The sequence below is a fragment of the Schistocerca nitens genome, chromosome 1 (genome assembly GCF_023898315.1).
Source record: "Schistocerca nitens isolate TAMUIC-IGC-003100 chromosome 1, iqSchNite1.1, whole genome shotgun sequence".
Lineage (NCBI taxonomy): Eukaryota > Metazoa > Arthropoda > Insecta > Orthoptera > Acrididae > Schistocerca > Schistocerca nitens.
Window position 1 is genome coordinate 652353366 of NC_064614.1, and position 14309 is coordinate 652367674.

The 14309-nt window shown below is 43.3% G+C and overlaps 1 protein-coding gene across 4 annotated transcripts in view; it reads left to right on the plus strand.

The window, feature by feature from the left end:
- The window catches only part of LOC126258817 (calpain-A), a 668101-nt gene that overhangs the window by 610454 nt on the left and 43338 nt on the right, over positions 1-14309 (plus strand). The window lies entirely within an intron of this gene.

The window sequence follows — 14309 nt, forward strand, 5'->3', positions numbered from 1 at the left end:
GAGGTCTTCTGTTGAGGTTTCCATCTTTGTGTTGGGTTAAGACTTGTTTCTGTGAAGAAATGTCATGCCATTGCGGTTGTACAGAGGAAGAAAACTTGGAGATTCTCAGTAGAGCTGATGGTGAGCATGAAATATCTGACAGAATCTTGAACTTACATACCTGAGCCATGTACAGCAGTTGGTTCAACACATCTGTCTGTTTTTACAACAGGTGAAAGATCTTCAGAATTTGAAGTCCCTGAAAATGGAGGTGAGATTGTGGATTAGAACAAGACTGAACCATTCTCCCATTCTCTGGTATGTGTAACAGTAGATAAGATTAAACAATTTTGCTTCTACATCAAGGCAAGATAGTAAGATAAGAGCAACTGTTTGTGATACTGGAAGTTCACTGACCAAATTGGATCAACGTGTACACACACTTCAGAAAGGGAATATATGGATCTTCTTTAAGAAACTGAAAATATTTCTGCATAATGATCAGGCTCAGAATATTTTGAATTTTTAAGGTGCTCTTCTCATCAGGGTGATAAATTATACAACACAACACATTGCAATAAAAATCTGCATGCCAAGATGCTATCCGTGCAGTATTTCATTTTCCACAGGAGTGATACGGCATGCAACAAGGCTCAGCAGGTGGCAACAGCTTTCCATATAATATATCAGCCTTGTCACAGACAACCTCAACACATGCCACAAATTTACTAAACAAGAATGAGATATCACTCTCTTTCAGGAATTAAAAAAAAAAAAAATTGGATATATTGGCTACATTTAATATGTAGCAATTCATGATCCTAAGAACCACCACGTTTAAATTGGTATATGACAATGTTTTTGCTGCAGACTTTGCAAAATACATTCTGTGTTTTACTTAATTTTAAAGTATTGCAGTGATTATGTGCAATAGCAAAAGGAAAAGTAGTGTATTATCGAATGATTGTATTGAAAAAAGATATGAAAGAATTAGTTCCTTTTACCAAATAGTTTGATCAAAATGGAATGTGAGATTGTATATTAAAGAACATGTGCAAATCACATAACAAAGTTTTTAATTTTGTATACAAAATAGTTAAAATTTTTTACGAAACTAACTACAAAGATGGTTGTAGCTTTCCGCTGCCTTTGGCCCCGTCTCCCCTTTTTCCGCCGCCTTTGGCCCCGTCTCCCCTTTTTCCGCCGCCTTTGGCCCCGTCTCCCCTTTTTCCGCCGCCTTTGGCCCCGTCTCCCCTTTTTCCGCCGCCTTTGGCCCCGTCTCCCCCTTTCTCCGCCGCCTTTGGCCCCGTCTCCCCCTTTCTCCGCCGCCTTTGGCCCCGTCTCCCCCTTTCTCCGCCGCCTTTGGCCCCGTCTCCCCCTTTCTCCGCCGCCTTTGGCCCCGTCTCCCCCTTTCTCCGCCGCCTTTGGCCCCGTCTCCCCCTTTCTCCGCCGCCTTTGGCCCCGTCTCCCCCTTTCTCCGCCGCCTTTGGCCCCGTCTCCCCCTTTCTCCGCCGCCTTTGGCCCCGTCTCCCCCTTTCTCCGCCGCCTTTGGCCCCGTCTCCCCCTTTCTCCGCCGCCTTTGGCCCCGTCTCCCCCTTTCTCCGCCGCCTTTGGCCCCGTCTCCCCCTTTCTCCGCCGCCTTTGGCCCCGTCTCCCCCTTTCTCCGCCGCCTTTGGCCCCGTCTCCCCCTTTCTCCGCCGCCTTTGGCCCCGTCTCCCCCTTTCTCCGCCGCCTTTGGCCCCGTCTCCCCCTTTCTCCGCCGCCTTTGGCCCCGTCTCCCCCTTTCTCCGCCGCCTTTGGCCCCGTCTCCCCCTTTCTCCGCCGCCTTTGGCCCCGTCTCCCCCTTTCTCCGCCGCCTTTGGCCCCGTCTCCCCCTTTCTCCGCCGCCTTTGGCCCCGTCTCCCCTTTTTACGAAACTAACTACAAAGATGGTTGTAGCTTTCCGCTGCCTTTGGCCCCGTCTCCCCTTTTTACGAAACTAACTACAAAGATGGTTGTAGCTTTCCGCCGCCTTTGGCCCCGTCTCCCCTTTTTACGAAACTAACTACAAAGATGGTTGTAGCTTTCCGCCGCCTTTGGCCCCGTCTCCCCTTTTTACGAAACTAACTACAAAGATGGTTGTAGCTTTCCGCCGCCTTTGGCCCCGTCTCCCCTTTTTACGAAACTAACTACAAAGATGGTTGTAGCTTTCCGCCGCCTTTGGCCCCGTCTCCCCTTTTTACGAAACTAACTACAAAGATGGTTGTAGCTTTCCGCCGCCTTTGGCCCCGTCTCCCCTTTTTCCGCCGCCTTTGGCCCCGTCTCCCCTTTTTCCGCCGCCTTTGGCCCCGTCTCCCCTTTTTCCGCCGCCTTTGGCCCCGTCTCCCCTTTTTCCGCCACCTTTGGCCCCGTCTCCCCTTTTTCCGCCACCTTTGGCCCCGTCTCCCCTTTTTCCGCCACCTTTGGCCCCGTCTCCCCCTCATGTTCCATTTCATTACTGCCTTACCCCCTCCCCACCAGCTCCCCCTCCCCACCAGCTCCCCCTCCCCACCAGCTCCCCCTCCCCACCAGCTCCCCCTCCCCACCAGCTCCCCCTCCCCACCAGCTCCCCCTCCCCACCAGCTCCCCCTCCCATCCAATTGGCCCTATTCCACTAGTGCCATTGCCCCTCTCCTTCCCAGTGCTTAGCTAAATTTTTGACTGTAGCACCAGGTCCTTTTAAATCTAACTACTTCGTAGAGGTTGCAGAGGAAAAACAAGATTTCCTTGAATTTATATCTCTATCAAGAAATGTACAGTGCAGTGAGATACACTGAAAATATTTATCTGTTGAACATTAATCCCCTTTGATCATGTTTGGATGGAGTCAATTGCCTTAGTTTTTTGACTTACTTTAAGTGAAGGCCAGAGTTAGGTTCACCATTAGACGTACCATCAATGTCCTTTTCTCATCTCTGTACAACGAAAAAATGTGCTCAAATTGTAAGACCACTCTTCTCTTATGACCTTGAATTATGTCAAGCCATCGTCCTTCGTGATTTAAAAATAAGTTAATGATTAATAAAAACACTGAAGAAGGAAATGCCAGCCTGCTCTAAATGAAACATATAGTAACACATTACAAGGGAGAATATTCAGGGTTTCTTCAAATACAGTGATCCCTGTGGGAGTGATGCATCTGGGGCAAAAGTGTACTCATAGAATCCAAGTAGCATTCCTCTTAAAGAACCTATCAATTCAGGTGTTTTGGCACCTCTGTGATGTTCTCTAGAGAGTCTAACAAATCTGTGACCATTTGTGGTGCCTTTTTATGTATGTGTTAAATATTATATTTTACTCCTATTTGGTATGGCTGCTACAAACTTGATCGATATTCTAGGGTGAGTAGCATGTTATTTTGTAGATTGCTTGCATTTTCATATCTTATCAGTGAACCACGCTCTCCCACCCACTTTACTTATGAGTGAATCTCTGTGATCATTCCCTTTCATATTCCAAAAAATATTAATAAATGCAAATATTTCTAGAAGTAGACTTATTCCAATTATGAACACTCCATTTCTGCATTTTGTGAGATGCACAATTTTACTGTTGGTCTTTGCAGCACTCTGAAATCTTGTCAAGATCTGACTGAATATTTGTTCAGCATTTTTCAGGTAGTACTTCATTTTAGACAACTTCATCATCTGCAAAAAGTTCTATTAATATTGTCTACCAGGTTATTTTAATAAAACATGGACAAGAAGGGTTGTAATAAACTTTCTTGTGGTGTGTCTGAACCTGTGCCTATTTCTATTGAATACTTCTGGCTTCCGTCTCTGCTAGCTTCATGCCCCACATCTATCCCTTTCCCCATCCCAGGAGCCTGACCACTCTCATCCTGCATGTACAACCTCTTACCCACGGTCTCCCCTTCCTGTGTTCTGTCTCCCCCTCTCAAATCCACTCCTTCACATCACTGCCATCATTGCATGAACTCACCTGTGCTGGTGTCCATGTCACATCCCTTCTACATTCATCTACTGACAAGGCCTCAATCAAGTCCTTGAGCCTTATTATATAGTGAAAACTCTAAAGTAACTTCTTACAAATAATTTCGTTCTCAAAATTTCAGTAAACTGTGATGTAACTATCATCAGCCATTTTGATATCCACTTCTGGGTAATAACTGCTGCCAGATATTTCCATGTACTGCAGTCTCAAGCAATGTGAATCAACATTGGCTCTACATGTCTTCTGATGTCATCTACCTACCTTCGATAAATTTGTCTTCTCCTATTTCTCGGAATCCAGAAAAGAACTTCCTTTTTCCAGTCTATCCTTCATCTCTGTGAGTAATGTACAACTCACTTCCACCATTTTCTCATAACTCTGATATTTATGGCTCCCATTCCACAATCCATTTATGACTGATTGCCCCCCACCCCCACCCCCCACCCGCCTCTCTCTCTCTCTCTCTCTCTCTCTCTCTCTCTCTCTCTCTCTCTCTGTCTGTCTGTCTGTCTGTCTGTCTGTTGTTTGCAATATGCATCTCCCTGTTAGCTAATGAACCACTATCAAATTTTGAATGTGCTTCATCTTAAAAGATCACATCTCACTTTCATGAGTCAAACAGTTAATAAAAAATCTATTTTTAACATTCTGCTTCATACACCTTGGAAGCTTCATTGTGAAAATTTATTTACTTCATAAACAGCACTAGAGAACAGCTTTACACTTTTAAATTACTTGACAATAAAAAAAAGTGAATCCCCCAGGAGAGGAGGAAATGAAACTTCACAGATTGAGAGAGTATGTGACATTATTTCAATGAGAACAAAAAAGTTAAATTTACAAAGACCTTTTCAGTATGACCTCACTTATTCGTACCATATTGCACTCATTATGGCTTGTATGCAGGCATTGATTTAGTGAGGAAGGGTGTTGGAAAGCCATTGTATCCTCTACTGAGGGAAGCCGGCCAACAACTGTTGTAACTGGTCCTTGATAACATACGAAGGCTATCCACAAAGTACATTACGTTTTGGAATTAAAAATAAATAAAGTATTGGAAATTTTTTTTATTATATACAGATGAAAGCCACACTTAAATACTATTATTCTACATAGTTGAGATTTAAATTAAGGCACTTATCATAGCGATGGACGAGCTTGGAAATTCCTTCATTGTAAAATTCGGCCGCCTGCACCTTCAGCCACGTGGTTACCTCTTCTTTAAGCTGTGCGTCGTCATCAAAACGCTGCATAGCCAACCACATCTTCATTGCTGGGAATAAGTGGAAGTCACTCGGTGCCAGGTCGGGACTGATTGGCGGATGAGGAAACAGCTCCCACTTAAAAGATTCAAGAACTTCACGAGTGGCATTTGCCGTGTGGGCCCGGGCGTTGTCATGAATCAGCAAGCTCTTTGAGCCCAACTTTCCCCTGCGCTTGTTTTGTATTGCTCTTCTGAGGTTTTGCAGAGTTTGGCAATACCGTTGATAGCTTATTGTAGTGCCTCTTTCCAGGAAATCCACAAAAATCACACCTTTTCTGTCCCAAAAGACAGTTGCCATCACCTTCCTTGCCGACATTGTCTGCATGCATTTCTTGGGTTTTTGGGGGGAATTTGTGTGCCCCCACTGCATTGACTGCAATTTTGTCTCGCAGTTCACATGCTTAACCCATGTTTCGTCACCAGTAACGATGTGATCGAGTAATGAGTCGCCATCTTTCTCGTAAGCATCCAAAAACATTAACGCTGCAGCCATTCACTGATTTTTGTGAATCTCTGTCAAGATTTTTGGTATCCATCTTGCACAAAACTTGTGGTAACCAAGCTTTTCAATAATGATTTTGTGCAACAAACTTCGTGAAATTTGTGGAAAACTCATAGTGTGTTCCGTTACTGTGAAATTACGGTTTTCACAGACCGTGGCATCGACTTTTTTTGACAAGTTCGGCAGTCACTATGCTGGGTCTTCCACTTCGCTCTTCGTCGTGAACTTTAGTTCGGCCATTTTTAAATTTTATGACCCATTGACGCACTCCACCTTCAGTGATTATGTTGTCCTCATACACTTCACAAAGCTGCCGATAGATTCCATCGGTGTAAAGTTTTTTGCAGTCAGAAACCTTATTACAGCATGCACTTCACACTTCACGGCATTTTCAATTAACGCTGACATTTCAAACTGTCACAGTAACTCAACGGAGTACAGCATGAGCCTCTCACTAGCACGGCAGGATGCCGATTGAGCGGCAGAATGCCATGACACCAAGATGGCGGCACTAGCCCCGCCCCTAACGGAACAAACGAAAATGTAATGTAGTTTGTGGATAGCCCTTGTAGATACTGGAGCTGGGCTGGAGTTGTTTGAACTGATTCCATGCGTGTTCTATCAGGGACAGATCTGGTTCTTTCTGCCTATGGGAGTACCTGATCATCATGCATACAGTTCATAAAGGCATGTGCCATGTGTGGGTGAGCATTGTCCTGTTGAAGAATGGCACCATCGTACTGCTGCATGGGAGGTAATGAACAAGGATGTAGGATGTTCATGAAGTACTGTTGTGCCATCACAAATCCTTAAATCACTATGAGTAATTTCCTGAAGTTGTACCAAATGGCTCCCCAAACACTGAATCCAGGAGCAACACTGCTGTGTCTTTCCAAAACTTTTGAAGAATTGGAACTCTTCATGTCACTACCATTATTGCTGGTGATTTTCATCTGTAGTAGTGCAGAACCAAGATCAATGGTTAAATACAGTGCCACATCATTCATCAGCAGTCATTGCTTCCCAGTGATGCCAACACTTGGAATGAAGCCGTTTTTGTTTTGGCATTAGTGGCAGCCTATGGATCCCCTAGTCCTGCTAGTCACTGACCAATGGTGCAAGATGACAGAAAGTTGCAGGGAGTCCGTTTCTTGTTCTCAGATGTCAGGTGCTGATGTGAAGGAGTTATTGTGTGCTTTGTGCACAGTGCAGCAATCTTTCCTAGTGACAGTCAGATGTGGATGACTGGAACCTTGCGACAAATATGCCTACCCTCACATTTGCATGCGCTGCAACATTGGGCCACTGTCACTTCTAAATGCCCCACAAATCTGGATGTTTCACAAGGAGAACAGTCAGCCAAGTGCAGACTCACATTGAGGGTCTTTCAAATTCAACTGGGTGCTGATTACTCTTCATCACACAAGTACATGGCATCTGTGTGTTATTCACAGTGATCAATCAACATCTGATCCTGTTGACATCCTTTATACACCCTACGAGACCTGCTAACAAAACTGAACATGAATGACACTAATGCACTCTTGCACGCATTCAGCCTGTCAGAGATAACTGCAGTCCGACCATTTACGTATCTGCCAGTGGTGTGTAGTGTACAAAGTTACACTGATGTCCAACCATGTTTTATGGTTGCTTCACTTTTTTTGTCAGGTAGCGTATTTATTGCCTTTTCTGCCCATCCGATGGTAGAATTCATTAGCATTCAGTGATAAATTCTCATAGTACATTTTTTCTCAGATTTGAAAAATTGGTCTGAGTTGTAAGACCAGTTTCAGTGGATGAAAGAATATTTTCAGGTAGTGAGACAAGATAAAATTTTCTTGGATCTTGCAAAAGAAACACATTATAAACCGGTATTCATACAACAGAACTGGTATCATTCTAGTGAATAATCTGTCTTTAGCAGCTATTATTATAGGAAGAGCTCTTAAGAATACTGTTTCCATTTGCCAGGGCTTACATGTGTGAAAGATGACTTTTGAATATGGTGGCAACTGAAGATCTGAATGAAACTGATACATTACTTTCAACGTTCCATGGCAGATGGAAGCAAAATATAAAAAAGAATTGTTATAAATAAGCATAACCAAACACCCCATTGACTCATAATTTTTTGTTCTAGTGAAAAGAGTAATAAAAGCCTGAGTTCAGTGTTTGAATGTTAACTAGGTATTATAAATTATTTCACTTTGAAAATAGGAATGTTAATTTTTTACGATCTAATGTTCCATTGGATTCCAAATATTGTTTCCAGTATTGAGTGACACATAATCTCGTTCAGGATCAGGAACCACTGCTTTAGAAGTTTCTTAACAGAGACTGTATGTAGTGGGGTGTCATTCTCATCACAAACTACACTCCTGGAAATTGAAATAAGAACACCGTGAATTCATTGTCCCAGGAAGGGGAAACTTTATTGACACATTCCTGGGGTCAGATACATCACATGATCACACTGACAGAACCACAGGCACATAGACATAGACACAGGCAACAGAGCATGCACAATGTCGGCACTAGTACAGTGTATATCCACCTTTCGCAGCAATGCAGGCTGCTATTGTCCCATGGAGACGATCGTAGAGATGCTGGATGTAGTCCTGTGGAACGGCTTGCCAAGCCATTTCCACCTGGCGCCTCAGTTGGACCAGCGTTCGTGCTGGACGTGCAGACCGCGTGAGACGACGCTTCATCCAGTCCCAAACATGCTCAATGGGGGACAGATCCGGAGATCTTGCTGGCCAGGGTAGTTGACTTACACCTTCTAGAGCACGTTGGGTGGCACGGGATACATGCGGACGTGCATTGTCCTGTTGGAACAGCAAGTTCCCTTGCCGGTCTAGGAATGGTAGAACGATGGGTTCGATGACGGTTTGGATGTACCGTGCACTATTCAGTGTCCCCTCGACGATCACCAGTGGTGTACGGCCAGTGTAGGAGATCGCTCCCCACACCATGATGCCGGGTGTTGGCCCTGTGTGCCTCGGTCGTATGCAGTCCTGATTGTGGCGCTCACCTGCACGGCGCCAAACACGCATACGACCATCATTGGCACCAAGGCAGAAGCGACTCTCATCGCTGAAGACGACACGTCTCCATTCGTCCCTCCATTCACGCCTGTCGCGACACCACTGGAGGCGGGCTGCACGATGTTGGGGCGTGAGCGGAAGACGGCCTAACGGTGTGCGGGACCGTAGCCCAGCTTCATGGAGACGGTTGCGAATGGTCCTCGCCGATACCCCAGGAGCAACAGTGTCCCTAATTTGCTGGGAAGTGGTGGTGCGGTTCCTACGGCACTGCGTAGGATCCTACGGTCTTGGCGTGCATCCGTGCGTCGCTGCGGTCCGGTCCCAGGTTGACGGGCACGTGCACCTTCCGCCGACCACTGGCGACAACATCGATGTACTGTGGAGACCTCACGCCCCACGTGTTGAGCAATTCGGCGGTACGTCCACCCGGCCTCCCGCATGCCCACTATACGCCCTCGCTCAAAGTCCGTCAACTGCACATACGGTTCACGTCCACGCTGTCGCCGCATGCTACCAGTGTTAAAGACTGCGATGGAGCTCCGTATGCCACGGCAAACTGGCTGACACTGACGGCGGCGGTGCACAAATTCTGCGCAGCTAGCGCCATTCGACGGCCAACACCGCGGTTCCTGGTGTGTCCGCTGTGCCGTGCGTGTGATCATTGCTTGTACAGCCCTCTCGCAGTGTCCAGAGCAAGTATGGTGGGTCTGACACACCGGTGTCAATGTGTTCTTTTTTCCATTTCCAGGAGTGTATATTACGCCAAACTATATTACGAGGTACATAACTGTCCACAGTGTTACCATAGGTTCTGGAAATCGGGGAATATCAGGGAATTTTAAACACATCAGGAAAATTAGGCAAATATAATGGAAATTTGGAGAGGGGAAAAAACACTGGAAAAAGCTCGTTTTTGTCTCAGTACATGAAACGGTTTGATTACTGAGGTGTCATAAAACGTCACTGGCTTGGTGCAGGCCGCTTCCCTACTACCCATTACTACTGCTACTCCCCTTCCTTCCACTCCCCTCAGCTTGCAGTCAGTCCTGCCACCACTTCTTGTCACTAGCTTAGCAGCTGCCGACAGAGGAGGCATGAGGAGTGGTTTGTTTGGATCTGATTCTCAGAGACTGTAGACACAGCGGCCTTAGACAGTAGTTGTGTGTGCATGAGTTGTGTCTGAGTGACTGTGTGAATGTGTGTGTCTCGTTTTCTGACAAAAGCTATGGCTGAAAATTTAGTTGTGAGAGGATGACTGTTTTTTTTTTCTAAATTCCCGTCTTTAGTTTAGCAATCATCTTCATGAACAAGTTGTCTGTTGCATGGATTGATCACAGCAGTCTGTTTGACAGGATATCTGTGACTCGTGAATAGCGGGCCGCACGAGTGGATTTCCGCAGTGGGCCAAAACCACAAGCTGTTTCTGCAGGTATCTGAAATGGATGGGGCCTGTCGATCTGAAGCCATTTGGTTCCCACTAAGGTGCAGGCCCTGACCATTTTCGTGGTTTGTCCATAGACCCAGGACTGTGGTGCTCCTCAGGCCATGGGTTATGGAATTCAGGAGTTGCGACTCTCTCACCACAAGTACATTGTACAGGTGGTGTTTTTATAGATGTTTTATTTTTTCTAGTACATTTTGACACTTCAAAAGTAGTTTATATGTTGGGAAGATTGGACAATAAGAAGGAGAAAATTGTCAGTCACTGGCAGTTTGTACACTATTTACTCACATATTTCTTGATAGAAAAATCATACAATACTTGTAAAATAATAGGTATAACTCAGTGGGTAATAACTGACAATAACAAACATAATAGAACCAACATTTTATTGGTGGTTACTATAGTCTTAGTTTACACAATTATTTCCTGCCTTACACACTTCTTTCAACAGACATACTTTTTTCTGAGATTATTTCTGAAACCAGTTGAAGATATTTTAAATTTGTCTTGCGACTCCAAGGAAATGCACATTGTTGTCACCAAATGAGTTTCGTTTTATTGAAATAAAACATCATCAGTGGTATTGATGAAACACACATACCTTTTGGCATGCGTTCTCCATCTAAAAACAGTTCATCACATAAGATGTTAATGTTAGTACTTAAGATTTCTGCTCACATCAGGAAACTCCATCTGCTTGCAAGTTTTTTAAATATTTCCTAATTCGCACTAATATTTCTTGTACCATACCTGCAAAGACTTACCCTTGAGATCTCAAAATTTGTCAGGGAAAAATTATAGAACTTCCATGGAAATTGGGGAAATGTCAAGGAAATATCAGGGAATTTAACTTGTGGAGACTTGTGGTAACCATGATCCAGTGCTTGGTCAATTAAACTGCCAGACTTGAGCCTCAGTTCCTCGACATGCTCCATCAATTATAAGATCACTTCTGAATGTGTCATATCAATCTGTCTTTTTAACTGGATTGTGCCATAAATTTCTTTTCTCCTCATTTAGACTGAGCACCTACCCATTAGCTTTCCAACATACTCATCTAGTCTACGGTATTCTTCTGTAGTACTGTATTTTGAGTGTTTGCTCTCACCTTTCTGTATTGCTTATTGTTCATATGTAACTTCCAAATAAGGCCACACTCCACTCAAATCCTTTCTGTAAAGGCTTTGGAATACCTGAGTTTATAGTGATTATTAGCATCTTTCTTTTCCAGAAACTCTTTACTTACTAATTTCCAGTCTTCAGTTTGCATCCTGTTTAAAACCTGTCACCACTTTATTTTGCTGCACAAATAATAAAAACTGACTTAGTTTCAATGTCTCATTTCCAGATCTGACTCCCTCATTTCACTTGGTTTAATTTGACTGCAGTCTATAATCCTTGTTTTACTTTTCTTTGTGTTAATCTTATAACCTTGATTCAAAACATTATCAGTTGATATTCATGACCCTTTGATGCATTTGAGAAAATGATATTATCAAAGGCAAACCTTAAAGGTTTTGTTTCTCTTTCCTTAACATTAATTCCTTTTCCAAGTTTCTTATTGGTTTCCATTTTGATCAATAGTGCTGTTGTTGCACAAATAAATGAAATTTTGTATATGTTAAGTCTTTTGGTAAAGCAGTTTAAGTCTAGCGTCTATCATAGTACATTACCGTATTTACTCGAATCTAAGCCGCACTTTTTTTCCGGTTTCTGTAATCCAAAAAACCGCCTGCGGCTTAGAATCGAGTGCAAAGTAAGTGGAAGTTCTGAAAAATGTTGGTAGGTGCCGCCACAACTAACTTCTGTCGTCGAATATATGTAGCGCTACGCAGGCATGCTTCGCAGGCACAAAGACAAATACTGGCACCAAAACCTCTGCGTCAGTAAATAAATAAAAAAAAAGGTGGAAGACGAGCTTTTTTTTCTCCGCCCAGAGTTTCGTCCACTGCATTTTCATACATTATCCAACGAAGTAAATACAAATTCCATATTGAAAAATGAAATGATCGTATGGCATTGTTGGCCAGGAGGCCCCTTGCGGGGAAGTTCGGCTGCCGTTTCGCAAGTTCTTTTTAGTTGACGCCACTTCGGCAACTTGCACATCAATGATGATGAAATGATGATGATGAACACACAACACCCAGTCATCACGAGGTAGAGAAAATCTCTGACTCTGTGCGCAGGAAGCGAGAACGCTACCGTAAGACCACGAGCTGCGGAAATTCCGTATTGTTCCTCTTCGAACATAGCAGCATTTCAATGTACTACGAAAATCCGACTGGCAAGACTGTTTGGGATATTTGTCAATATGGCCAACTCTGCTTTCTGAATTTTTTCCTAACTGTGAGAAGAAATGGTTGCTAATAGGAACTTTTATGAATTGTGAATCACATGCAGTATTCTCTTCACCATAATAATAATACGAATATAAACATTTTGCCATGTATTCTTTCGTGTTTCCTGCTACCTCATTTAAATACTGTCCGCCTAATAAACTACGAAACTTGACAACAGCAGACGCGGAAGAATAAACATACCATGTCATGTTTATATTCGTATTATTCTTATGCCTAATAGTGATAGTCAGAAATGAAGAACGGCAATTGACTAGATTTTTAAATCTAAGATCACTCTAATTTCTGTGCATAATGTAATGTACTAAAGAGGCGTCTGCAAAGATTTTCAAACGGAAAATTTTTTCGCTAAATTCTCGTTCAGGACATCTTCTATCATACGCAGTCTATTATTTGGTTCTTGTTGATCATTATAAAAGAAAGCAGCAGTGTAAGTAACAACGAATAACAGTCTCTTGCCATTGCTTCGCTAATGAGACGATTCCTCTCTTTGTTTTTTTTTAATTGTAAGCGGCGGTAGCGCGCACAAAAGCAAGCCATGCCGCGAGCGGCGACAGGCCGTAAACCCTCATTTTCAGAATGCGACAAACAATGCATGACACAGTACAGTAATGCATTTTCAGCTTTGAGTGACGGAAACACCTATAACAAAGAGAACTGCACTTGTCAGATCAAAGAAAAATAAGCAATCAATTCAAACCAGACGAAGCACGTGAAAAAGGAAGGGTACCGGTATAAATACGGACGGAGCGCCTGACGCATAGCAACGGCTACCTGGTAAAGTTTAACTGCTAAGCTTACGACTCGAACCAAACTACTACAGCTGTATCGTCATTCATTCAACGTAAATTGTGTCTCATATTACAATGGACCAACTTTGTTTCGATTTGGAAGTGCGGCCTAAAACTATTCTCTCCCCTTGAATTTCGAGTCTCAGATTTCAGGTGCGGCTTAGATTCGGGAAATTTTTTTTTCCTCGATTTCGAGTCTCATTTTTCAGGTGCGGCTTAGATTCGAGTGCGGCTTAAATTCGAGTAAGTATGGTAGTTTTCTATTATTCATTCATTCATTCATTCATTCATTATGTGCTGACAAAAATAGTTCAAATATTTAATGTATTGTTAATTAACTAGTAAACTGTCTTGATAATTTTCAGTTTAAAGCTTATGTCAAGAAAACTGTAAGTTGGATATTAGTATCAAGAGGATGCTTGTTACATCATTTTACATCCTCTGGTTCGAAACAGTATATTTTTTGGTTTCGTTTTTCTGTTCCTATTTCAAAGTTACATAAGTATAAGACAAATGAAACTTCTTCTATTGTAGTGGCAAGTGACTACAATTGCACACAGTTTTGGTTGTCAGTATTGTTTGAAAGAAATAAACATGATGTTATACTGTTTGTTTGCCAAATGTTCGACATAAAACAACTTGATAAGGGAAACTCTAACCTCACTCATCCTGGACTCTCAACCTCATTGCTGCAATTATCCTCTTCCTCTGTTCTACCTCCCTCCCAGACTGTCTCTCCATGTCATTGTGCACTGTGTCCAATTTGGCTATGTGAAACCAGAATGGGCTCTTGGGTGCAGCATTCCTATCTGTCACTGTTTCCAACCTTCCCCAACTTTCCCTCCCACTTGCCACCTCCATTCTTCCCTCACTCATTACACCTCATGTAACTCCTTCACTCCAGCTGAACTGCTGTGCCAACATAGTGTAATTAGCCATGCAAGTGTCGT